The 27,637-nt window shown below is 40.1% G+C and overlaps 1 pseudogene; it reads left to right on the top strand.

Annotated features, from left to right (window-relative positions):
- Positions 1-3,966: 3,966 nt before the first annotated feature.
- LOC148130031 (uncharacterized) lies at positions 3,967-27,431 on the top strand (annotated as a pseudogene).
- Positions 27,432-27,637: the final 206 nt, after the last annotated feature.

The raw sequence follows: 27,637 nt of genomic DNA on the forward strand, positions 1-27,637 counted from the left end.
AAGCCATACTGGCTCGGATGTCACCCGGGTTAACAAGGTCTATGCTAGATGTTGGAATCCCTGGATATCTGGTGAAAAATGGACTACAGGATTCAGGACCGAACTTCCAGCAGCTGCAGAACTACTGGAAGAAAAGGTGTTTACCCATCACAAATATACAGTGATTGAAAACAAAGAAATAATGATCTGGTTATTACAGAACAAGCCCAACAAGAAGAGGATATTTGAAAAGAATGCACCAGTTCTGGAAAGAACAACATCCAGAATCAGAAATAACAGAACAGAGACTAGCAGATCAATGTCAATTTATAATACAAAATAAAGTAGTCACAGAAACATAATTGGAAGAACTGTGAAGGTTCACCAGGGTAAAGAAATCAAAATCTTGCCAGAAGTAATTCAGAATGTAGAGGCAAACCAGGGAAAGTTGGTAGTAGAAGAATCCAACAGAGATATACAATTGTTTTCATTTAGAAACTAGGCACCCACTCCTCTGCCACATGAAGAACAAAACCCTGTAATAAAAGAAATAAAAGAACTGAAACAAAGAACTGAGCATCTAGAACAGCATAAAAACAGAATCAGGCTGCCTGCATTGAAGCTTGTTCCAAAAAAAAAAACAGCTAGCACAAGCATTAAAAGATGCAAATAGTGCAATATCAAGCATAACCACCAACTCACTACATAAAACAAACCAACTAATGTACAGCACAGCTGCAGTTATAACTGAATACCTGGGATGCAAAATCAACAGAGACAAAAAAAACCTAAACAGTGCACCACAAAAATGGAAGATTAGATTGGAAAATAAGATTAGCAAGTTGAGATCAGATGCAAGCAAGCTAGAACAGATGAAAGAAAAGAAGCTGAAGAACAAGAAGACCAAAGAATACCTAATCAAGAAATATCACTTAGAACCTAGAAATAATAAAGCAGTAAATAACAGCAATAGCCAAGAAGATCAGCAGATATGAAGCTTGAATTGCAAATTATAGGCAGAACCTCCAATTTCAATCCAATCAGAAATGTTTCTATCAATCCATCAATGGAGAAACTGCAGTGAATCAGTCATTACCTGACAAGGAAGAAACAGTATAAGTCTGGGTGCAGATATGGGATATTGGATAACCCAAAGAAATACAAGGATGCAGCTTGGTTAAAAGAGGTGGATAAGAATAAAAAAGAAATTGAAATGAAAGAACTAATAATAACAACAGAAATGGTAGAGGAAAGAGCAAAGATGATCAAGAATTCATCAGCACCAGGTGAAGATGAACTGCATGATTTTTGGTTGAAATATCTAACTGGTTTATTCCCGCTCATCGCCAAGCAGTTTAACAACATAATACAAGGAGTTGAAATTGAAGAGTGGCTAACATCTGGCAAAATCTACCTGATAATGAAAGATCCAGCAAAAGGGGCAGCACCAGGCAACTGCAAGCCAATTACCTGCTTACCAACAACTTTCAAATTGTTAACTGGTGTGGTAGTTGATGCAGTCCAACAGCTTCTAAGTTGAAAACAATCTTTTTCCACCTGAGCAGAAAGGAAACTGCCCCAATAGCAGAGGAACAAAAGATCAAGTCATAATTGACAAAATGATTTTGGAAAACTGCAAGAGAAGGAAGACTGACCTGAATGTAGCATGGATTGGCTACAAAAAGGCATTCGACTTTCTGCCACATGACTGGATAATCAAGTGCCTAGAAATAACAGGAGTCAGTAGAAACATCAGAAGCTTTGTGCAAAGATCAATGGCACAATGGAAGACACAGTTGTAGGTCAATGATGAGAAACTTGGAGAAGTTAATATCAAGAGAGGAATATTTCAAGGAAATTCACTATCACCACTTCTATTTGTCATTGCATTGTTTCCTCTATCAACAATGCTGAATAACTCAGACCATGGCTATCAAAAACATCTGCCAGAGTATCCCACCTCTTTTACATGGATGATCTGAAGCTGTATGGAAAAACACCATCTGAAATACGAGGGCTATCCACAAAATAGATTACGTTTTGCGATAGAAAAAAAACAAAGTGTAGGAAAAAATTTTTATTATATACACTTGAAAGTGACACTTAAATACTACTTTTCAACATATTCACCAAACAAATTGAGGCACTTATCATAGCGGTGAACAAGCTTTGTAATTCCATTGTCATAAAATTCAGCCACCTGAGATTTGAGCCAGTCAGTCACGCCCGCCCGCAGTTCCGCGTCATCGTCAAAGCGCTGTGTTCCAAGCCAGGTCTTCATCCTTGGAAACAAGTGGTAGTCACTTGGTGCAAGATCGGGGCTGTAGGGCGGATGAGGAAAAATCTCCCACTTGAAAGCATTCAGGACTTCTCGAGTGCAATTTGCTGTGTGTGGTTGGGAATTGTCATGCAAAAACAAAATTTTTGAGCTTAACTTTCCTCTACGCTTGTTCTGAATTGCTTTTCTTAGTTTTTGCAACATTTCACAATACCTCACAGAATTTATTGTTGCACCATGTTCCAGAAAATCAATAAGAAGCACACCTTGCCTATCCCAAAAAACAGTCGCCATAATCTTCCTTGCAGAGAACGTTTGCAAACATTTTCTTGGTTTTTGGGGGGAATTTGTGTGCCTCCACTCCATAGACTGCAATTTGGTCTTGCTGTTCACATGTTTGACCCAAGTCTCGTCTCCAGTTACAATTCGATCAAGAAATGAATCTCCATCTTTCTCATAAGAATACAGAAATGTCAATGATGCTGCCATACGCTGACTCTTGTGGTTTTCTGTCAGGATTTTTGGCACCCATCTTGCACAAAATTTGTGATAGCCTAGCTTTTGTGTAACAATTTCATGCAACAAACTGCATGAAATTTGTGGAAAACTAAGCAAAAGTTCCGTTACTGTGAAACAGCGGTTTTCACAAAACTTGTCATCGACTTTCACGACCAGTTCATCAGTCACAATGCTCGGACGTCCACTCCGCTGTTCATCATGAACGTTAGTTTGGCCATTTTTAAACTTAATGCACCATTGGCGCACTCCACCTTCAGTGATGATGCTGTCCCCATACACTTCACACAGTTGCCGAAAAATTTCAATCGGTTTATGGTTTTTTGCCAACAAAAACCTTATCACTGATCGCACCTCACAACTTGCGGGATTTTCAATTGCAGCACACATTTCAAACGTTTGCTGTGAAATAACGGGCAATGATACGAACTTCCCACTAGCACGACTAGATGCAGACTGAGCGGCGGATGCACAGACCAAAGATGGCCACGCTAGCTCCGCCCCTTCTTGCTATAGACGAAAACGTAATCTATTTTGTGGATAGCCCTCGTAGAATCGCTGCTCAACAACATTCATATATATAGCCAAGTTATTGCAATAGAGTTTGGATTGGACAAATGTGCCACACTATCAAACAGGGAAAAATAGTGAAAACTGAAGGAATCAACATGCCCCATGAAAATAACATTAAGAGTCTGAATGAAGATGATTACTACAAATACCTGGGTATCTTTCAAGCTGATAACATCAAGCACACTGAAGTCAAGAAAAAAAGATAGAGGTGAATACATCAAGAGAGTGAAAAAGATCTTAAAGTCCAAACTCAATGGAGGAAATACAATCAAGGCAATCAACACCTGGGCAATACCAGTCATTAGATACACAGCTGGAATAGTGAACTAGACTCAAACAGAATGAAAAGCTATGAATAGGAAGACCAGAAAAATAATGACAAGGAATCATGCCCTTCATCCTCGCAGTGACATTGACAAACTCTACTTACCAGGGCGAATAGGTGGGTGTGGAATGTTGGAAGTACATCAGATAGTTGAAGAAGAAAAAAGGGCTTTGGAAGAATATCTGAAGGACAATGAAGAAGATGCACTGAAGTTAATATGCCAGGAAGGCTTACTGACTACCAGAGAGACCAAACTGGCCTACAAGGAAGACCAAATAAATAACAGAACAGAGGCATGGGGAGACAAAGCACTTCATGGCCAGTACAAATATCAGGGAAAGCAAATAATAACAAGACCTGACAATGGCTAAGAGCAGGAAAGCTAAAGAAAGAGACCGAGGGATTAATTCTGGCTGCGCAAGACCAAGCCTTAAGGACAAATGTATACAAAGCCAGAATTGAGAAGACAGGAACAGACAGTAAGTGCCACCTATGCAAAGAAGCTGAAGAAACAGTGGACCATCTGGTAAGCTGCTGAAAGAAGATTGCACAAACTGACTACAAGCAGCGGCATGACAAAGTAGCAACAGTGGTTCATTGGAAGATCTGCAAGAAATATCATTTGACTGTAAGCAAGAATTGGTGGGACCATAAAATAGAAAAAGTCATAGAAAATGAAAAAGTTAAATTGCTCTGGGACTTCAGAATCCAGACAGACAAGCACCTGCCACATAACACCCCAGACTTAACAGTTGTCGATAAGGAAGACAAAAAAGTCTGGATAGTAGATGTGGCAGTGCCTGGAAACAGCATAAGAGAAAAGAAAGAACTGGAGAAGATAACAAAATACAAAGACCTACAATTAGAAATAGAACAACTATGGCAAAGGCAAGCAAGGGTAGTACAATAGAAATAGGCTCCTTGGGTGCAGTCCCAAAACAACTGGAGCACCAGTTGAACACCATAGGCATTGACAAGTTTGCCATCAGTCAATTGCAGAAGGAAGCTTTACTTGGACAGCTTCCATCCTGCAGCGATATCTGTAACACCATCAAACATCCAGATTTGCCTATCCCAGATCCTTGATAAGGACTCGATAGGTAAACAGAAATGCCAAACCCAGTCTGAACATCTGGCTGACTGTGTGAAGAATAATAATAATAATAATAATAATAATAATAATAATAATAATAATAATAATAATAATAATAATAATAATAATAATACAAAAATAAACTGACAATCCAAACTGCCAACTTTGCAATGACAAAGTTGAAACTTTTAATATATGAATGCAGTAAAATTGCACAAACTGATTATAAAGCTAGACATGACTGAGTTGCTAAATTAATCCATTGGTCATTTTGTAAAAAATGCAACTTACCTATATCCGAAAGTCATGGGAACATAAAGTGGAAAAAGTTATCGAAAATGAGAAGGTGAAAATCTTGTGGGACTTTTGAATACAGATTTGGAACACAACACGCCAGATATCACAGTTGTCGAAAACCAAAACATACAATTTATTGATATTGCGGTACCAGGAGATGCCAGAGTCGAAGAAAAAGAACTAGAAAAAAATAACTAAATATCATGACCTGGCCATCAAAAGTATGCGATTATGGATGAAACATGTAACAGTGATACCCATTGTCATCAGGGCACTTGGCACCATGTCCAAGAATTTTATAAAATACATCAAGAAATTGCAGGTTTCTGCAATAACACCAGCAGAATTGCAAAAAAACCTGCGCTACTTGGAACAGCATACATTTTAAGAAGATACTTGGCTGATACCTAGGACGCTGGCAACAACCCATATCAGCCATTAGCGCCAGACAGTGATATTTGTGATGCATTTTTGAATGTTCAGTTGACTGAGTTTCATGTTTAATGAAATGATAATAATAATAACAACAACAATAACAACAACAACAACAACAACAACAACAAAGCAGACAGTCGAAGAAGAGAAACATGCTCTGGCAGATTATGTGAAAGACAGTGTTGAACCAGCTTTGATGGAGATCAACAATAGGAAGCTGCTCAAAGTGCAGCAAACCAAGGATCAATATAGGAAAACAGCAATGCAAACTCAGGCTGACAGCTGGTGTAACAAAGCACTGCATAGACAGTTCCTTGAAAAGATCCAAGGAAAAGTAGATAAGGAAAAGACCTGGTTATGGCTGACCAATGGAACACTGAAGAAAGAGACAGAAGGCTTGATTCTTGCAGTCCAAGAACAAGCCATCAGAATGAATGCAATCAAAGCCAGAATAGAAAAATCTGCTGATGACCCCAAATGCAAAGAAGCGAATAAAACCATCGATCACATACTGAACTGTTGTAAGACAATCACTCAGACTGACTACAAACAATGTCACAACACAGTTGCTCAGATGGTCCAGTGGAATTTGTGTCACAACTACCATCTGCCTGTAGCAAAGAACTGGTGGGATCATAAGCAGGGGTGGGATTCAAATTTCTTAACAACTTGTTTGTGGGCGTGGCCTAATTTGTGGGTGTGGCTTGGTGGTCATGTGACTGGGTGGGTGTAGCTAGGTGGCCATGTGACTGTGCACACGCACACATACACACACACTCCCTCCCTCCCTTCTAACCTTGCTATTCTATTATTTTGTAAGGATCTCGTGCTGGAGCAAGGAGGTTGGACTAGAAGATGACCTCTGAGATCCCTTTTAGCCTTAGATAGTTGTGCTGTTTCAAAGAGTCTTCTGAAGCCAGGGTTTGTGTCCTTCCTTCCTCTCCTTTCTCTCTCTCTCTCTCTCTCTCTCTCTTCCTCTCTCCCTCCATGTATCTATCCATGTATTTATCCATCCATTCATATATCTCATTCACTTTCTCCTCCCTCCCTTCCTCTCTTTCTTTTTCTTTCTTTCTGTTCCTTCCTTCCACCCCTCCTTCTTTCTTTGTCTATCCCTTTTCTTCATTTCTCTCTCATTTTTTCTTTCTTTCCCTTTTCTCTTTCTTTTCTTTCTTTTCTCTCTCTTTCTCTTTCTCTCTCTTTCTTTCCCTCTCTCTTTCTCTCTCTTTCCTTCTCTCTCTCTCTTTCTCTTTTTTCTCTTTCTATCCCTTCCTTTCCTCCTTTCCTCTCTCCTTCTAAAGCTAGGAGACCCACTTGAAACACACACACACACACACACACACACACACACACACACGCTTCCAACCAGCCCTCACACCTCACCTCGTTGTTTGTTTTTAGCAGTGGGCCAGTCACTGAAGTATTTTCCAAGCACCCAGCAGCATCGCTCACCCCCCAGGAAACCCCGGTGATTGACTGACTGGAGCACATGCACTGTGCTGGCGGGGTGCTTGGATCAGTGCTTCTTCTGCACAAGCAAGCATCTCTCTCCAGAGCAGCCATGGGGAGAAGGTGGACTTGTGAGGAGTTGGAAGGGGCTGGGGTGGGCAGCTTGTTTACACTGCCATGCATTGGAATTCCCTGCGGCAGAGAGAAAGGTGATGAGGGTCCTTCCTTGTGGCTGCAGCTGGTGCATCTGAGATGCAGAGATCAACGCTCGCTCACTTGCCCCCTGATTGTCCTAGAGCAAGACGCCTTGGTTCCAACTCCACCCCCAGGGCAAGTTGTTCAGACATGGCATTTGGGGCAAGTTTGCTCCTTACTTATCCTTCCCCTTCCCCATTTCTTGGGTCTCTCTTTTGTTTCATGCCCCTTCTGCCTGCCTGGGAGGCTTCCATAGTTGGAAAGGGAAAAAAAGATGAACAGGAGGAGAGAGAGAGAGAGAGAGAGAGAGAGAGAGAGAGAGAGAGAGAGAGAGAGAAAGAGAGAAAGAAAGAAAGAAAGAAAGAAAGAAAGAAAGAAAGAAAGAAAGAAAGAGAAAGAAAGAAAGAAAGAAAGAAAGAAAGAAAGAAAGAAAGAAAGAAAGAAAGAAAGAAAGAAAGAAAGAAAGTGAGAGAGCGCAATCAGAAGCTTTTCAACATTTGTGGTCAGCCTGGGAGGAGGGCATAGAGACCCCCTCCCCCATTTCTTCTCGATCTCCCTTCTTCATCCCCAAGTTTTTCTTTTCTCCCATTCATTCTCTTTTCTCTCCCCCACCTCCTGAGAGCGAGGCGGCACTGATTTGAATGGAAGTTTTGTTGGTTGTGGAAGGGACAGCAGGTTTGCGCAGGCTTGGGCTTGGCTCCCCAGAACTTATTTAGGAGAAACTTTGCTCTGAATCCCACACTGCTTTGGCGATGGCTGCATTGCCCCAGCAGACCGAGTTGGGGTGTGTGTGCATGGGGTATCCACTGAATCTCAGAGAGGTATGTTTAACTGGATGTGGCTCTGACTCCAGCTCGTTGAGAATGACCCCTTTTGCTTATGAAGCCTCTGCCCACTTCCCCCCATCTCTATTCCTTTTCAGCCTTGCCAAGAGAACGGGGTTAGCGTTAGCCCCCACACCTCCATCACCAACTAACCAGCGTCAAGTCAGGAAATCCTTTGCTTTTGCCTTCTCCTTTCCCTGGGAAAAGGGGAGGAGGAGGAGGAAGGGGTGAGAAGAGCGGCAGTGGTAGGCTGTTTGGGGAGGCAATACGAGGCCGTTCGGGGAGGCAATGGGGAGGCAATATGAGGCCATTTGGGGAACAATGGGGAGGCAATATGGGGTTGTTTGGGGAGGCAATATGAGGCCATTTGGGGAGGCAATATGAGACAACGGGGAGGCAATATGAGGCTGTTCCGGGAGGCAATATGGTGGCAGTGGTAGGCCATTGGGGGAGGAAATGTGGTAGTGGTGGTAAGCCTCACTGTGGCCCCCCACACTCCCTTTAGCCAAACATGGTGTCCCCCCCACCATTGGCCTTACCTTCTCAGGCCGCATGTGAGGCAGCTGGGTGAGTGAGAAAAGGAAGGCTAACCAGGCAGCATGAAAAGGAGTGAGTGGAAGGGGCAGGGAGGGAAGGGGCGGGGCCAGTCAGTGGTACAATTTGCTGATTCTCTGAACTGCATAATTATAACAATTGGTTGTACTGAACCAATTCGAACTGGTAGAATCCCATCCCTGCTTCTATTCTACAGAGATTGGTTTTTGTAATGCCAGGTGTCTAAAGTTGAGTATGTACTATAGCTATCCTGTTAGCTTGTTTGTTTTTAATTAATGCTGTGTCTTTTTTTCCCCTTACATTTTTCATATTCTTCACTTTGATAGAAAATAAATGGTCTTATATGTTCCTGTTAAGCATGGATATGTAGAATTCTTGGTGCTGTAATGATCCGGGGCATGACACAAAAATAACAAAGTCACAAAAGTAGAATAAATTCCCTTTAATGCCTTCAACTTCGGCCCCAACGTCCAATTATCCTCGACTTGATATCAAACTCTTCCAAAAACAGTCTATGAAGAGAGTAAATGCAGTCTGAACCAAAAGTAAAGATAATTAGAAATTAAAAAAAACGGAGTTCCGGTTTGTAGTGCTTCGGCGGCAGGCAGGAATCTGCAATCGTGCACGGTTTCTGCCTACGCTCGCCGCTGGAGTGCCCCGAGCCAGCCGGCTTCGGGGCTAAGCCACCCCATAGAGGTGGTGAAGACAGGGGAGACCTGGCAGGGTTGAGGGGAATCGCACCTCTCCTCCTCAGCTGGCTAAACTCCCTTTTCCAAAGGCGGTAAGAGCGGCAGTCAGAAATGGCCGCCTCAAAGAAGCACTCAGCCGGAAAAGAAAGTGCAGGAGGAAGTTAAGAAGTGAAAGTTTTGGCTGACAGGGATAAGAAGCAACAATCAAGGTATCCTGGAATTTAAATTTTTAAAAAAGATACATCGTTCCCAAGGAAGATTCGGAAGCGGCGAATGAAAGTGAAAAGGGAAAGTTTTTTTTTTCCACTCTCCTTCCTAACGTTGACAGTGAACAGAAATGAATGAGAAATCCGAAAAACCCGCTTTGGCATCAATAGGTAATTAAACTGGATAATTAAATGTCAAGGGGATAATAAGGACTTCTGAACACTGAAAAAAAACACCTTTTTTTTCTTGCTGTAAGTGGGAAGGGAGAGGAAAAGAATAAGAGTAGGATTCAGAAGGAGGAGACTGCCTAAAATTTAAAAGAATCTGTTTAAATCCTAACAAGACTTCTAAAAGATACATTTTAACTGGAATTTTGTAACTAAACAGTAACCCCAGGAAGAGAAAGTGAAAAAAGAAGAAAGTGTCAAAAGAAACAGCTTGTGTGTATCTGGATTGCTTGGTGACTTTGGGACTTTTGGAAATTATATTTGAATGACTAAAAACACTTGGGTGGTTGTTTGAAAAAAATTTTTTTTACAATGGCATCTCTTGTGGATGAACTGAAAATGGAATTTAAAAAATACAAAGAAGAGGAACAAGAAGGGAAGGACTCCCTTGGCTCTCTTTTTCAATTCTTAGAAATGGCGATCTGTACCTATGAGAAACTACAAGAAAGACCTGCACAACAAGAGGATTGGGACAAAGAAGAAGCCATCTTTAACGAACAAGTAACTTTACTTGGGGAAGAAAGGGGAAAGGAGGGAAAGAAAATGGAGACTTTAAGATCTAAAAAAACAACCCAAAAAGGGAAAAATAAGGTGAAAAGTGGATATAATGTTAGAAAGCAACAGAAAGGGGGAATACAGAAGAGGGAAATGGAGGTGGTGAGACAAGGGGGTAAAAAGGGCAGAGAGAAGAAGCAAGGGAGGAAGGAAGGGAAGAGAAACTTCAAAGGTGTGGAGCAAGATGTAAAGAAACAGGACTTATTTAGAGAAAATGGGTAAAAACTTAACTGAAAAAATGATTCTGCAAAGGTACATAAGATTGTATTGTTATATTTGTATTAGAAATAATGTTAGAAAATTGGAAACAACATGTGATTAAAAAGTGGGATAAAATATTTAGTGTAATTCAGTGAAATTTTTGTGAACAAAAGAAAGGAAATGAAATAAATGAGAGAATTGAATTAAAAAGGAATGGGAACACTTTAATGACACAATGTTTTAAAATACAAGTAAAGTGGGGGGGGGGAATAATTATGGAAAGTTTATAAGTGTTCCCATAGAAGTATGATACTTATTTGAAAAGTAATGTGTAAAATGTTTAAGACTTAAATGAATATTAATATTAATGATAGATTTGAATTGGTATGGATTGTTGTTTTAATTATATTATATATTTATATTTTTTTCTCTTTTTAAAATATAGTGTGTAACTTTAGAATGTACTAAGCAGAATCCAAATCGAAGTTATGTATTATACTAAGTGTTATAAATTTAGGGGAAAGAGATAAAGGCATCATACTCCAATCGGTGATTACAGGAGAAATTTTTTTAATGAGAAAGGATAATAGACAGCTGGAAACAGGACAGACAAAGAATATAAGTATAATGATTTGAACTGAGATGAGATAAATAAAATAAAACTAAGAAAGTTAAAAGAGGGGAGAAGCTATATAGAAAATGTAGAATGGCAATAAGATATGGAATGGTATATAAAATGAGCATGAATTTGAATTTTTGTCTGTACGAAGAGATGTAACCCGGGATCAAGCTGCTTTCAAAAAAGATGTTTTATGTTTTTATGTTTTATGTTTTGTTTGTTTGTGTTTGTTTTTGAAAATCAATAAAATTTGTTAATAAAAAAAAAAGAAATTAAAAAAACCGAACACAAACCACACTGGAGTCATTAACACAGCAGACCAGGATGATAAATTGCAGACTTCCACAAGATAATGCAACAACCACAGTTGGGAAGACATCAAAACCTAGATAAGCCTCAACCAAGATAAAACATGCTTTGCTTCCTGCAAAGAGCTATTTAAAATGCCCCACTTTTATCCTGTTCTCCCACCTGCAACTAATGAAAGGTATCAGGGCCTTTTCCTCTCCCATAAGACATGTTGCTCCCTTCTCTGTTCCTCCCTGTGTACCCTAGGATGAAGAGGGGATGGCCCTGGGTCTTCCTCTTAATGCTCAGCTGGACTGTGCTCTTCCCCCATTTCTTTCACAGCTACCAGAGCCACACTCTCTTTCCCTGTCAGCTCCTCAATCTCCCCCTCAGAGTCAGACTCCAACAAGGGCATGACAGGTGCTCTCTGTGTTTGGTGGTTTTCTTGCAGTGCACTGATGATGTTACCTGGTTTGGTAATAAAAAGCTGCAACAAAATCTTAAGCTGAAAGAACAGCAAGGACCTACAGTTCAAGCCTGAGCTACAAATCTTCTCTTCTATCAATAAGCATGTGTGTATTTTTTATTAAAGTAGAAATAATCTTTTTTTTTTCTTTAATGGGTGGTTGGTTTCTGAAACTTCTGTTATGCAGTGTCTTTGTCATAATATTGTGCCATCTCCTTTCCTATGGTTTTCAGCCTTTTGAAATTCAGCCACTTGAGTTAAATCTTAGGGACAGACATGAGGATATGATGGGGAACTCCATCATGTTGGGGAGATGTGTAAGAGAAAAATACCACTATCAATATTTGGTCAGATGAGCCAATGATCTGAACCTCACTGTTTCTCCCCTTCCATTCAATCATGTCCAATTTTGAGAGACTGCTTGGACAAGACATAGCAGTTTTTTTGGCAAGATTTCAAAAGTGGTTTTTCATTGCCTGCTTCCTAGACCAGAGAGACAATGACTGGCCCAAAGTCACCTAGATGGCTTATATTGAGTGGAAGTAACCAGATCTGCACATTTAGGGCTCAAGTAACTACTTTATTGTATTCTGCCCATAACACAGGAATTTCTTCAGACTGCTTGCTTTCTCTTGGGAACAAATAGATGACTCCTATGGGACTTAGGAAGGTCGTCCCTATGTCTCTTGCGGCTGCACAATGACTCAAGGCCACTTGATCCCTCCTCTTGCCTGGCTAGTAGTTTCCCAACAGTTTCTTGCCTAAGGGGGAATTAGAACCCATAGTCTCCTGGTTTCTAGCCTGATGCCTTAACCATTATAAAACTGACTGTACTTGCACCTTATATATTTAATAAATAGTAACTATAGTTGTTACTCTTTCCTAATCCATTGGGAAGTTTGTGCTGGTTTTTAAAAGTATTCATCTTGAAAAGGCAAATAAGGACAAGGATTGATTGGACACTGTACCTAAAAACAGATTCTCCTTGGTAAATAGGAACAGTTGGAAAGTTTGGCTAAATACTCCTTCCTGATCTCCATATTTCTCACCTTGCTCATTTATCAGAACCTGCTTAAATAGACTAACCTGGGTGTCTGCCAACAGGTTTGCTGGAGCCAGAAACATGGGAACACATTTTTTTTCAGAGCAGGGTGAACCCTCCCAAAATCGTGATGCTTCCCCATAAAGGGACAAGTGTTTATGCTCTTACTGACATTCCTACTCATGCTGAAACCTTCCTTTCATCACCACATATTAAGCTGAAAATGCTCTCTCTTTGGTTATGTTCATAGCACATTCCAGGTCCTGTCACTAGTATGACTGATGGGTCAAGCTTCTCAGAAGCTCGGCAGCACCTTAGGGGGCATAGCAAAGCCAGCTTTTCAGCTAAGAGCACACACAGCTATTTTTTTAAATCACCAGGGAGAATTCTCAGCCTCCTTTGGCCCCATCTTTCTCTGCCCCCAAACCTGAAAGAACACTTCTTTCGGTAATGGGTTTTTTCCACCTGGTTGACTTGATGAAAGGTTTATGAGTTGACATTATGCATAAGCAGAACAAAGCAAAAGGGAAGATGAGTGAATATGCTGGGTGCCAGAGAGTGCCGGATGCAGCTGCTGCGAACTGTATTGCAAACTAGAACACCAGGGCCATAAATCCATTGAAAGCTTGTTGCTGACCAGACAGAGATGCAGCCGTATCTTCCATGAAACTGGGAAGCTGAACTGTGTAAGATATTTGTAGCAGTAATGTACAGCAAAGACCTCACTAAGTTCCCATTGAGCTTTCAACAAAAAGATGGAGCACTCCATTTGAAGATGGTTATAATTTAGAAAAGAGCCAGTTTGGTTTAGTGGTGAAGCATCAGGCTAGAAACCAGGAGACGTAGTCCTAGCCTTAGGCACAAAGCCAGTTGAGTGATCTTGGACCAATCACTTTTTCTCAACCTTAGGAAGAAAGCAATAGCAAATCATTTCTGGAAAAACTTCAAGGACTGCCAGGCAGTTACCAAGGATCAGAATGAATGGGATAAATAATAAAAACAATATAGTTATGATGGCCAGACCATTGTTATGGGTAGTCCAGAGGTTTGGAGCTTTGATGCTTCTCAGTGGCAGTGCCAACATTGCAGAACAGTTTTGCCATAGAGATCAGGCTGACAATTCTTCATTAGTATTTTAAGATATTTTTAAAAGTTGAATTATTTCAGAGTGTTTCTCCATGATGTGGATGTCACTATCTTTATTTATGTTGTATATTGCATGGCTTTTATTTTTATAGTATTTGGGATTGTTTTATTTTTACCACAGATGTTTTAAAGGTAAAAGTTTCCCCTGCCCAGTCACTTCCGACACTAGGACATGGTGCTCATCTACATTTCTTGGCTGAGGAAACCAGAATTATCTGAAGACATTTTCCATGTTCATATAACCAGCCAAAGGCACATGGAACACTGTTAACTTTCCACCAAAATGATACCTATTTATCTACTCACATTTGCATGCTGTAAAACTGTTAGGTGGGCAAGAGGTGGGGCAAGTAATAGGAACTCACCCTATTGCATGGCACTCAGGTCTTGAACGTAGGTTGTCAGCTTTCCAGCTAACAAGCTCAGCATTTTTAACTACTGAGCCATTGTGTCCCATTACCATGGATGTTTTAGTCCATATCAATTCTGAGAATCTCTCTGGATTGTGGCACCTTAGAAATATGTTTAATAAATAAATACATAAATAGTTTCCTTTCTTTCATCATGTTCTTTTTGTAATGCTCACTGTCAGGGGTGGGATTCAAAATTTTTAACAACCGGTTCTGTGGGTGTGGCTTAGGTGGTGGGCATGGCTTGGTGGTCATGTGACTGGGTGGGTGCGGCCAACTCAATATCACTCACATCGAGGCATGCATCTCCTCGCCTGGCATCTCATGACTGTGGGGATGCTGCAACAGTCGTAAGTGTGAAAAATGATCTTAAGTCACTTTTTTCAGTGCCATTGTAACTTTAAATGGTCACTCCACACAAGCAAAGTACCAGCAAAGGAGGGGAAAAAAACTCCAGAGAAGTTCCTGAGACAGGAATTCTAGTCCTGCCAAGAATGTAATAAGGGTTAACGGAGAGGCAGTTTCTGTAAGCAACACCAGAATGTTTCCTTCCTGCCTTCCTTACAGGATTAGGCCAGTAATTTCTTCTAACAACCCGTTCTCTGAACTGCTTAGAATGTTAACAACCGGTTCTAGCGAATAGGTGCGAACTGGTAGAATCCCACACCTGCTCACTGTCTTTAGACATGCTATGTAGTAGTTAAGATGTTGTACTCAAGTCAGGGAGACTTGGTTCTACTCTTGTCTTTGGCATGGAAGTCAGCTGAGTCAATTTCTTCCTCTCTCTTTTCCTCTCAGTCCTAATCAGTGTCACACTCTGACAAGCTGGCTGAAAAACAAAACCTTTCTTGGCACTATGCACTGATAGGTTTAGTTGTGAAAACTAGGAAAGTGCAGTGTAAAACAAGTGAACCTTGCAACTAAGTAAGATGAACACTGAGAAAAACAGATCACTTGATGTTTATTTTCTTATCTTTTGCAGAATGCTTGGAATATCACTGTAAAACCCAAATAATAATGCATGTCTCCGATCCAACTGATGGACACTGGGCCCTATCTAACAAAATGAAATTCAATGTAGAGAAAAGTAAAATCTTACCCTTAGGCCAGAAAAACCAAAAGTACACATATAGACTGACTTAATAGCAGTAACTGTGAGAGGGATCTTGGGGTCATAGTGGAAAACCAATTAAATATGAGCCAACAGTGTATGGTGTCAGCCAAAAAAACCAGTGCAGTCCTAAGTTGCATTAACAGAGGGATACAATCAGGATCGTGAGGTACTAATACCTAGAGTGTGGTCTTACTATAGAGTAGTAAGACCACACCTAGAGTACTGTGTCCAGTTTTGGTCACCACACTATAAAAAAGATGTTGAGACTCTAGAAAGAGAAGAGCAACCAAGATGATTAGTGGCCTGGAGTCTAAAACATACAGTGAAAGGTTGCAAGTACTTGGCATGGCTAGTCTAGTGAAGAGAAGGACCAGGGGAGACACAATAGCAATGTTCCAATATTTGAGGGGCTGCCACAGAGAGGAGGGGGGTCAAACTATTTTCCAAAGCACAGTGACAGTGAGAGCCAATGGAACAACTGATCATCAGAAGTAGTAGAAGCTTCAACACTAGAAGCTTTCAAGAAGAGAGTGGACTGCCATCTGCCAAAAATGGTGTAGGGTCTGGTTGGGTGGGAAGCTGGACTAGATGATCTACAAGGTCCCTTCCAACTCTGTTAATCTGTATCTGATGAAACATGTCAAGTAAGTAGAAAAGCACACTTCAAATAAAAATGCCATCTGAAGATTTGAACCAGATTATGGGGTCTTGAATGGATGCTGTACTGATAGTCCTCAACTTACAACCTACATTTATGTTGCTAAGCAAAACATTTGTTAAGTAAATTTTGCCCCATTTTACTACTTTTCTTTCCACAGTTAAGTGAATCACTGCGCTTTCTAACTTAGCAATATGGTTGTTAATTGAATCTGGTTTCCCCATTGACTTTGTCAGAAAGTTACAAAAAATGATCACATGACTCTGGACACTGCAACTGTCATAAACATGAGTCAGTTGCCAAGTCTCCAAATTTTATCACATGACCATGGGGATGCTGCAGCAGTCATAATGTCAAAAAAGTGAAAAAATAGTCATTGCATCTTCATGGTCACATGATTTACATTCAGATGCTTGACAAGTAACTCATATTTATGATGGTTGCAGTACCCCAGAGTCATGTGATCCTCTTTTACAATCTTTTGACAAACAAAGTCAATGGGGACTGCAGTGATTCATTTAACAAATGCAGCAAGGAGGGCAAAACTCATTTAAATTTCTCACTTAGCAACAGAGGTTTGGTGCTCAAATGTGGTCATAAGTTGAGGACTACCTGTATTTTTATTTCCTAGATAGAGGCTTTATGGCAGTGGTTTTCAACCTGTGGTCCAGGAACCCTGGGGGCAGGTCCATGAAGGCTTGAAGGAATGTTATGATTTAAATCCTAACTATTGGTAGTCTATGATCATGGTCTCTGGTCACAAAAGTTATTTCAAGGGGGTCTGTGATGAAGAAAAGCTTGAGAACCACTTTAGAATATTAGCCTCCACCCTGTGAAAACTTATATATTAAAGGACAATGTGATATTTAATTGATAGTGATAAGAGCAACAGCCTAGATGAACTTATCTCCAGCAGAAAACTCATGTCCATTCTCAGCTCAGAATTAAGTTTTTAGTTGATCTCACTTCTGGGTTTGCAAACCAAGTGCCAGTTTCACCTTGTTAACTAATGTGAACCAGACCCTTTCTGATTGGCAGAAACATATGAAACCTTGTGTCAGCCTTCAAGATTTTCTCCCTTTGCTCTGCATCTTTCGGCTGTCATAAGTAACGGGGGGAGGAGGGGGAAATGGTTATGGGAAGTGAGCTGGAGGTGTTACAAACCAGAACTGTATAAGCTGGGGGGGGGGGGAGATTCTTGCTTAGGTTTCTATCCTATGCTATGCACAGCTGCAACTCTTTATCAAAATATGTCAAGATCAACAGACAGAGGCCTCATCACCACCTGGAGATGCCCATATGATGATATACACAACTTTTAATTGGATGAGCCAACTGAACTATTGGGGGTGGGGACGTTAACCTGGAGGCATTTCTTAGAAGGGGCAAAACACCCATTTGAGGTGTGGACGGATCATAAAAATTTGGAGGCTTTGAAAATGCCTCGAAAGCTGTCTCCCAAGCAAGTTCGCTGGGCGCAGTACTTTAAGCGCTTTAATTTTTCATTGAAGTACATTCCAGGGGGGAAGAACTTCATGGCGGATGCTTTATCTAGATTACCTCAATATAATAGTGCTCGCCAAGAAGTGGTACGGCCTATTGTCCCAACCAAACAGTTGGCAGCTCCAGTGGTTACCAGACCCCAGAAAAAGAAGGAGGTTGATTTATCAAATGATTTGACTGCACAATTAAGAGATGCTCTAAAACTTGATGATTGGTTCCTTGCTCACTCAAATAACTGTATGGTTAGAGATGGATTGGCATGGGTGGGGGCCAAATTATATGTGCCAGTAAAGCTGAGAAACCAAATATTACAGCAAGCTCATGACTCTAAAGCTGCTGGACATTTTGGATTCGTGAAAACCTTACACTTGCTTAAAAGGCAATTTTGGTGGCCTACCTTGAAAAAGGACATTGAGATTTATGTGGCTAGCTGTCCTATCTGTGCCTCAACCAAACGGCCTCCTGGTAAACCAGCAGGCTTACTACAAAATGTGGCTAGACCAACGGCTGCATGGAAGGAAATTTCTATGGATTTTATAGTGGAATTATCTGAAAGTGGGGGGAATACAGTTATTTGGGTAGTAACCAATTTGTGCGAAAATCCCATCTGCGAAAACGTTGGCTAAACTGTTTATTTTACATATCTACCTGTTACATGGGGTCCCTGAATGCATAATCTCAGACAGGGGTGTCCAGTTTACCTCAAACTTTTGGAAGGAGTTCCTGAAGTCATTGGGCTCTGCCCAGGGCTTAAGTTCCGCCCACCACCCACAAACCAATGGGGCTTGTGAGAGAACTAACTCGGTATTGGAACAATATCTTTGATGTTATATAAATTATCAGCAAGATAATTGGGCTGACCTATTGCCTTTCGCTGAGGTGGCATATAACAATTCGGTACATAGTAGTACTGGGTTTACTCCATTTAAAGTGGCTTTGGGACAAGACTTTGTACCCATACCTGAGCTTCCACAGGAGAAACCTAACATTCAGTCATTAGATGAATGGATAACACAGCTCCAGCTTACCTGGCCGGTTACCCATAAAGCATTAGATGATGCTCATCAAGCTCATAAAAAAATTGCAGATAAAAGGAGAACTCCACAAAAACCATATCAAGTTGGTGACAAGGTCTTTTTATCCACCAGATATTTGCAGACCACACAAAAGTCAAAAAAGCTTGGACCTAAGTATGTTGGACCTTTCCCAATTGAATGAATTGTGAACCCTGTGGCAGTCCAATTGAAATTACCTAAAACCCTTTGATGGATCCATCCTGTTTTCCATGTAAATTTATTAAAACCTGAACATACCTCCGACTTGATACCAACTCAGGTTGATCCCCCTGTACCATTGCTAATTGAAGGTGAACAACATTTTGAAGTTAAAGAAATTTTGGATTCTCGAAAACAAAGGGGTCGACTCCAATATTTGTTTGGAAACATTTTCCTCCTTCCCTTTTCTCAGATTCAGAATTCTTTTGTTGCTACCACTTGATTTCCAGTAAAAGATATCTTTTCTCTGATTAATGGAGTCTAAGTATTTCTTTCTTGGATTTTGAATGGAGCACCAGCTGACACCTTGTGTTGCTTATTGACATACCTCTCAATGGTGAGATGATTGTGTAAACAATATATGGAATTGTTGTTTTCAAATGTTCAGGGAATATCTGTCATCACTAAAGTTGCACATCAAAAAATTCCAAAAGTTGGGATTTTCTTGGAGTGCCCCCAAGGAAAGGGCCGAATTCATGCTGTAGCTTTATGAATGATGGGTTTGGAATGTGATGTTCCCCTTTTTTTCTTGTATGCCTCTGACTTTCATAAGCAGGGCAGTTGCTTCCTTAGATGAAGTCTTCAACCACTTAAAACTGGGATTCTTGTAATGCAAATAAGATATCTGTAAAGAACTGCATAGCTATCTTCTCAACTCTTGAAGTGGTTTGCATTTCAAAAGAAATTTCTACTGAGAGATAGTGATTGTAGAGAAATCAGGTGGAGTCTGAAATTCACAGGTGAAGCATTAGGCTAACTTTTCCCTTCAACTTCCAACCCCATAACCCATGTCCATCAGTAAAATAAAATGCTGCAAAGGCCAAACTTTTTAGAGGATTGGAGGAATTATGTGGACAAATATACATGATCCACAAACCTTTTTTAAAAATCAGCCTGGATTTTGCAAGCATTCCTAGCTTCAGCAAGGGCCTTTCATACAACGGGCCAGATATTTTGTAATTGAGTGATCCATTCTTTAAATGATGAAATTATAGGATCTTTTACTGGAAATGCAGGCATAGGTTTAAATTCTTGTCCTGTAGCTACATTTGGAATGGAGTGAAACCAGTGCTGTTCTTGCATCATATTATTGTAGGCCATCTCAGCAAACAGCAGGAGGTTGGTCCAGTTATCTTGTTGATAGTTGATAAAACATCTCAAGTACTGTTCCAGAACCAAGTTGGATCATTCAGTTCTGCTGCTAGTCTGAGGATTGTGACCACAACGTAGTCCTCAGTAAGTTCAAACAGGCCCTCCAAAATTATTTTCTGCTAGCACAATGTAATCAATAGATGTGGTGTAGGAATATCTTTGTAATCCTTTAGCCATGGGAAACTTTTGGCAAGGGATAAAGTGGACCTACTTAGAAAAAAGTTACATCCCAAATTATTGTGTTCCCTGAGCTTTCAGGGAGTTCTAATGATAAAGTCCATAAAAATATCTGTCCAGGGTGCTGAAGGCCCAGCTACTGTTTGGAGGAGGCCTGGTGTCTTCCCTTGCCTTCATTTTACTGAGGTGCACATACGATAGCTGGAGACATAGCTTTCAATGTCCTTTTTGAGGGAAGGCCACCAAAATTATCTTTTTATGAAGTGTAAAAATTTACAAAGCCAAAATGTCCTGCTTGTTTGGCATCATGGCTAGCTTCCATAATTTGACTGGAAGGCACATATAGCTTGGCCCGGTCCATCCTGAATGGAACAAACATTTTTATGGGTTTTAAACCAGCTGTCATCCTTTAAAGTGACCTTAAAAGCAGCTTCTGTAGCTCCATTTACAGGAGGTTTTTCTTTTCCATATGCTCTCATGGTCATTTGGGTTGCCTGCTGGTGCAATGGGAGCATAGGTTTGACTACTTCTACTTTACAGCTGTTGAACTGAGGCATTCTTTTTTTTTTTTTTTTTTTACAAATTTTATTCAGTTTTTCACATTAAAAACAAAAATCTCTTTTTAGTGGACAATATATTTCCGGGTTATCACCTTTACATACAAATATGACAGCAATGATACATTCATATATGCATACTTAATTCTATTATTACCTTTTTCCATTCCAAATTTTCAGTAAGGAGAGAAACAAACACGTTAATTCTAACCTCTTTCATTAATCTCAATCGAAATATCTTTTTGTTTCATTTCAATTATTTCAAATATAATCCTTTAATATATATTTTAAAAATAAAGATAAAATATATGTGTTTGCATAATAATAATAATAATAATAATAATAATAATAATAATAATAATAATAATAATAATAATAATAAAGGTTACCAATGTCTCTCCTTGCTTTTAATAGTCTATATTAACTTATTAATTTAGTTGGTTCTTTAGTCTGTCATATTCCTTTTCCATTACACATTCTTTTTAAAAATTCTAGATTAATACAAATTTTAACACTAAAAAAAACCACCAAGTATAGGTTTTCCCCCTTTTACTGCTTTGAGTGTGACACCTCAATGTTTAAAATATACCTTTATTCCCTCATCTTGATTCCCAATAAACCATTATTTTTAAGAAGTTACAATAATAATCATTACATCTTTTCATTTGGATTCCGCAGCATATTTTCCCCCCTTAATTTTTAATAAGAGTTATCAGTATCTATATTATCCTATTTTCTAAATATTTTTAATTGCAGAAATATTCTTATTACACCTTGTCATCCTGAAGAATCCCCTTTTTAATTCATCAACCATTATCTCTGAAAAAACAATTTCTTTTCAACATTTTACTATTTCCGTATTTCTTTATTTCATGTACCTGTTTCTTACTGCTTCTCTTCCCCCTCTTTTCCCCATATCTTTTCTCATTCCAGTTTATATCCCTCTCTTTCTTAATATCTTCTTTTCCCCTTTTCTGCTGGGTCTTTCTGCCTTTCCTGACTTCACAGGTATTCCCCCTTTTGATTACCTTCTTAAATTTCAACTTTTTAACCTTCCTTCTTTCCCCACTTCTTTGTAGTGTTCTTTGTGTTAATTGTCTATTTAAAATGTCTTCTCCTTGGGTCGACTCCTCCTCCTCTGAAGCTCTTTCTTCTTGTTCTTTAATTGCCATTTCCATTTTTTCTAACACAGAGCAAAGTAATTCGCCTCTTTCCTGTAGTAATTCTCTCATATTTTTAAGTTCCATTTTTAATTCCCAAAGAGATATCATCATTACACACTCTTATATTTTATGATCGTTAAAGTCCACAAAAAAAAAAACACTTTTACTTTCCTTCTTTCTTCTTTCAGTTTTCTAAAGTTCTCAGTTATTCCAGCCCAGGGTCTATACCAAAAACATCAATCAATCCCAGTCAGTCTTTCCTTGCTTTTTTCTTTATTCTGGTTCTGCTTTCACTTTCTAAGATTCTTGCTTTGTTTCAATATTTCTTTAATGTTATATCCACACAAGTTCATTCAGACACAGGATGCTTTCCCTTTTGTTTGAGCTCAGGTTTTTGTCAAAAGGTGGCACTCTCCATTATACAAAGTCTTCACCTTTTTCCCCTATTTTTTTATTTAGGGTTTTTCGAACCTCAATATTCCAGCACAGTCCAGTCTCCAATTTGTAAACTTTATTATTATTATTTTTTGACAATCTTAAGTGCAGCTTTATTTTATGCCTGTTTATTGCCAAAATATTTTAGTCCAATTTAGTTAAATCTTTAGTTCCAGCTTCTTCCTTTCCCGGTTCGAAGCCCCACTTAGCTGTCAAAAATATTTTCTTATTTTTTTTTCCTGTCCCTTTGTAATTTTGCCGCTCACTTTTCATTTCTTAAAAATTCCATGTTACCTTAATCCCAGGGTACTTTTGTTTAGTTGTATCGCCCAGTTGTCCCAGTCCAGATGTTATCCACCTCTTTCTTCCCTCCTGCACAAATCTTAATCCAGCTGAGTCCTCCTCTTCAGGGTGGCCATTTTAAACCACTGCTGCAGTCGTCTTCGGGGGGTGGGGAGACCAAGCCCAGGGGAGGAGATGCGGCTCCCCTCAACCTGACTTGCGGCTTCCCCTTACTCCACTGCCCCTCCAAAGCAGCTTCAGCCCCTAATCGTAAAGATCGGGGCTCTCCAACGAAAGAGCACAGACCATAGCCGCAGAGAGTCGCGATCTATGGTCTGTCAGTGAGGAGGCTCCGCCTCGAACTGAGTCATTCTTGACAAAGCATCAGCCAGGAAATTTTTTCCTCCTGGCAAGTAGTGCAAGGTAAATTTGAAGTGAGGCTCATTTGGGCTTATTGTACCTATTTAGGAGTGGTATTAATACCTCACTTGATCTTGATTGTATCTCTCTGTTAATGTAACTTAGGATTGAATTGACTTTTTTGGCTGCTGCCACACAGTGTTGGCTCATATTTAATTGGTTGTCCACTAAGACTCCAAGATTCCTCTCACAGACACTGCTATTAAGCCTGGTTTCACCTAGTCTACATGTGTACGTTTGGTTTTTCTTGCCTAAGTGTAAGACTTTCCTTTTCTCTACATTAAATTTCATTGTGTTAGATAAAGCCCAGTGTTCAAGTCTGTCAAGATCTATCTGGATCTTGAGCCTATCATCCAGGGTGTTGGCCAGTGGTGGAATTCAATTTTTTTTACTACTGGTTCTGTGGGCATGGCCTATTTTGTGGGAGTGGCCTAGGGGGTCATGTAACTATGTGGGTGTGGCTTATTTGGTGGGCATGGCTTGGCAGTCATGAGACTGGCTGGGCGTGGCCTGGTGGTCATGTGACTGGGAGGGAATCTCTTTTTTCACCCAGCAACAATGTACAGTCTTATCAGCATGGGGTCCAACAAACCAGAAAGGTACAGTTTTTCATTGTTGGAAGTTAAAATCCACTCCTCTCCTAGGAAAATGAAATATTTTAGGATATATTAAAAAGGTAGAATATTTCCTCTAAAAAGAAAAGTAAAAACTCAAGAGAGGCAGAAACTCAGCCCCACCCCAACCTTTGCCAATGGGCCATTACTCTGGCCTAGGCAAGTCTATTTTAAATAACAAAGATCTACTCCAGGTAGAGCTATATTAGGAATTGCCCAAAGCCCTTTCATTACATCATCATCCAGCAAGGTTCAACCAAGTCTGGGACTCAGGACAGCCTACAGAGTTGCCCCTGCAGGGCCCCATGGGAGTCTGACAACCAATCAGAATACAAGCTCAAATTCAAATCCCAACAGAGGATATTCTGAATTTAAAACCAGAAATATTTTGTTGGATTCATTTAATTTTACACAAACAATAGCTTCTAGAATTGTGTTTGCACAACAATGGAAAAACAAAGATGTGAAAATGAATTAAAATATTAGAATGTGCAGAAATGAATAAATTAACAATTACAAATTTACAATCAAGGAGAAGGCTTAGAATACTTTTTAACATGGGATTTCTTTTATCAATGGCTAACTAACAGAAACAGAAGTTAGAAATGTAAAAATATAAAAGAAAACACCAATTATATAAGGAAACTTTAGTAAAAAGGATAAGCAAATATTAGTATTTGATCATTGTTAATGAGTAGATAACTTTGAAAGCATGCACCCCCCCAAAAATACTGCAGATAAAAAACAGTTTTTTACTTAATCCCCAGACAAAGCCACTGCTATAAAAACCCTGGATTGTTCCCCCAAGGACCCAAAACCTCACACCAGAAATCTCAGCCCTTCTGCCTTTAAGAAATCCCCAGGCAAACAAGCAAGACAACAAAAAGCACCACTAAAGTACAGCCATTATTAAGAGAACTCACCTGGAGATCCCCTTTTCCTGATAACTGGCAGAATTAACCACCATGATAGGAAAGACAAAAGACCCAGGCAAAAACAAAAGCAAAAATTTTGTATGATTATTTTTTTAGGAAAAAAATTAACACACTTACTGTTTTTTGTTTTTTTTTTAAATCAGGGGATTTCAAACTTGACAGCTTTAAGACTTGTGGACTTCAACTCCCAGAATTCCTCCTCCAGTCATGTTAGCTCAGGAATTCTGGGAGTTGAAGTCCACAAGTCTTAAGCTTGCCAAGTTTGAGGACCCCTGCCCTGATTTAAATAATGATTAGGGGAAAAAAGCCACTTACTTACCCTACTGAAGAAAACAGGCAGGCAGAATCAGTTGCCCACCGATGAGTAGCACAAAAGCAAGGCAGGAGATTAAAGCAGCAGTTCGGGAATCGGGAGAAGATGTCTGAAAGAGGTAGGTGCTTGCTGGAGGTGGGAGGGAAGTGGGTTCTTTTAAAAGGCTTCTCTGAGGGCTTTTAGAAGCGGGGGGGCTTGGAAGTTTGGGAAGAGGGCGGGCTGTGGCAAGGCAATCCAGGAGCCTTCGACAGCCAGCACAAGCCATCATGGTGGTTTGGCCGGCTGCGCCAGGCCCCAGGCTGGAGGCCATGGCCTCCAGAGGTGGCCAGAAGGTTGGGAAGAGGGCGGGCTGTGGTGAGGTGATCCAGGGGCTTTCAGCAGCCGGCACAAGCCGTCATGGTGGCTTCGCCAGCTGCGCCAGGCCCCAGTTTGGAGGCCATGGCCTCTGGAGGCAACTGGAAGGTCGGGGCGACGCCAGGAAGGAGTGCCAGGGGTTAGGGCATCGTATGGGCAGGGCAAGCAAGCAGGCGGGCAGGGCAAGCGAGCAGTGACTACTTGGGCAACCGGGAACTGGTTCGGGGGTGTGGCCAGCCAGAAATCGCTAACAGTTCTGCAACCCATGCCAAGTTCTTGCTACCGGGTCACCAGAACTCCTGCGAACCGGCTGAATACCACCTCTGGTGTTGGCTATTCCTTAGTATCATCTGCAAATTTGGTAAGATCCTCTTCTATTCCCTCATCTAAGTCATTTATGAAGATATTGAAGAGTACTGGGCCTAAGATGGAACCTTGTGGCACCCCACGGTTTACTTCCCTCCATGTAGATGTAGTAACGTTAAGGACTATTCAATGAATATGGTTTTTCAACCAATTACAAATCCATCTGATGGTGATTCTATCTATCCCACTTTTTTCTAGCTTATCAAGAAGTAAGTTGTGGTCTACTTTGTTGAATGTCTTGCTGAAGTCTAAGTATATTATGTCCACAGTATTTTGCTGGTCTAGTAATTTAGTCACTATGTCAAAGAATGAAATAAGATTGGTTTGGCATGATCTGTTTTTAACAAACCCATGCTAACTTCTAGTTATTACTTTACACGTTTCTAGATTTTGGCAGATCTGTTTTTTTATTATCTTTTCCAGTATCTTCTTGGGTATTGATGTTAGGCTGATTGGTATGAAGTTTCCTGGGTCTGTTTTTATTACTTTTTTGAAGATGGGAATCACACCAGCTTTTTGACAGTCCTTTGGTAATTCCTCGGTGCTCCGGGATTTTTTTAAAGATATGGTACAATGGTTCTGAAATAACATCTGCCAGCTCCTTTAGAACTCTGGAATGTAATCCATCAGGTCCCGATGATTTGTACACATCAAGATCAGACATGTTCTCTTACTATTTTTTTTGCTTATTTTAACTTTAATTTCTAGTCTGTCTTTTACAGTTATGTTTTTGACAGGTTTCACTATTGCTTCTTTTTGCATGAAGACCGATGTAAAGAATGAGTTAAGCAGATCTGCTTTCTCTCTGCTTGTTACTTCCTTGCTGTCTTCTCTCTTTAATGGACTGTTTCCTTGATTTTTTTCTTGTTATTTATATGTTAGTCTTTGTTCATTCTGAGCCTTTACTTTCCTGACTTCATCTTTGCAGATTCTGGCTATCTACTGCCTTAGTTATGTGTCTGTCTTTCCATTTTTGGTACTTGTCCTTTTTGTCTTTTAATTTGTCAGAGAGATCTTTGTGCAGCCATGCTGGTTTCTTCTTGGATTTCTTTTTTTTCTTTTTCAGTGATATTGTGCTGGACTGGGCTTTTATAATAATATTTTTCAGCATTTCCCAAGCTTCTTGAGAATCCCTTTAGGATTTTCATCCAAGGAATTTTTCTAAAGTTCTCTTTGAGTTTGTTAAAATTAGCTCGTTTAAAATCTAGGACTAGATATTATATTGCTTGTGTTTATGTTATGTTAAATTCTAGTATGTCATGGTCACTCTCATCCAAGGTTCCTGTGGTTTCAACTCTCTCTTCACTTCTTCTCCGTTTGTAAGAATTAAGTCCAGTATGGCTGTCCCTCTAATTCCCTCCTTTACCTTTTTGACAACAAAGTTGTCAGCTAGGTTAGTCAGGAACCTATTCGCTTTCTCACTTGGTGTGGAATTAGTCTTCCAATTGATGTCAGGGTAACTGAAGTCTCCCATTACTATTGTAGTGTGTTTCCTACATATATTTGTTAGTTAGTTGGCAAAAAGTACATCTATTTTTTCTGCTCGGTTGGGTGGCCTGTAGTATACACTTATGGCAATGTCATTCTTTTTTTCTTTTATATTCACCCATATGCATTCTAGGAGGTTTTTATCTTTGCTTTTGTGCAGGAGAGAATTTCCAAGGGGGTTTCATGGCTTCCAGGTTGTTGTGATTGATCCAAACCTGGAAAAGATTTTACTTTCTTCCAAGAAATGCTTCCAGTAAAGGAGTGCCCATCTAACAGCATAGGCTTCCTTTTCCTACACAGCCCAGTGTTATTCGGTTTCAGTTAATTTTTTAGACATGTACATACAAGGCTGTAACTGTCTGTGCTCATTCTTTTGCATCAGTAGAACCCCCACTTCTACATCACTGGCATCTGCTTGGATGACAAATGGTTTATCTGGGTCCAGATGTTTTAGCACTGGCTC

This window comes from Notechis scutatus, chromosome 7 (genome assembly GCF_049901735.1).
Source record: "Notechis scutatus isolate UNSWTSFEM ecotype Mainland chromosome 7, rNotScu1.2, whole genome shotgun sequence".
Classification (NCBI taxonomy): domain Eukaryota; kingdom Metazoa; phylum Chordata; class Lepidosauria; order Squamata; family Elapidae; genus Notechis; species Notechis scutatus.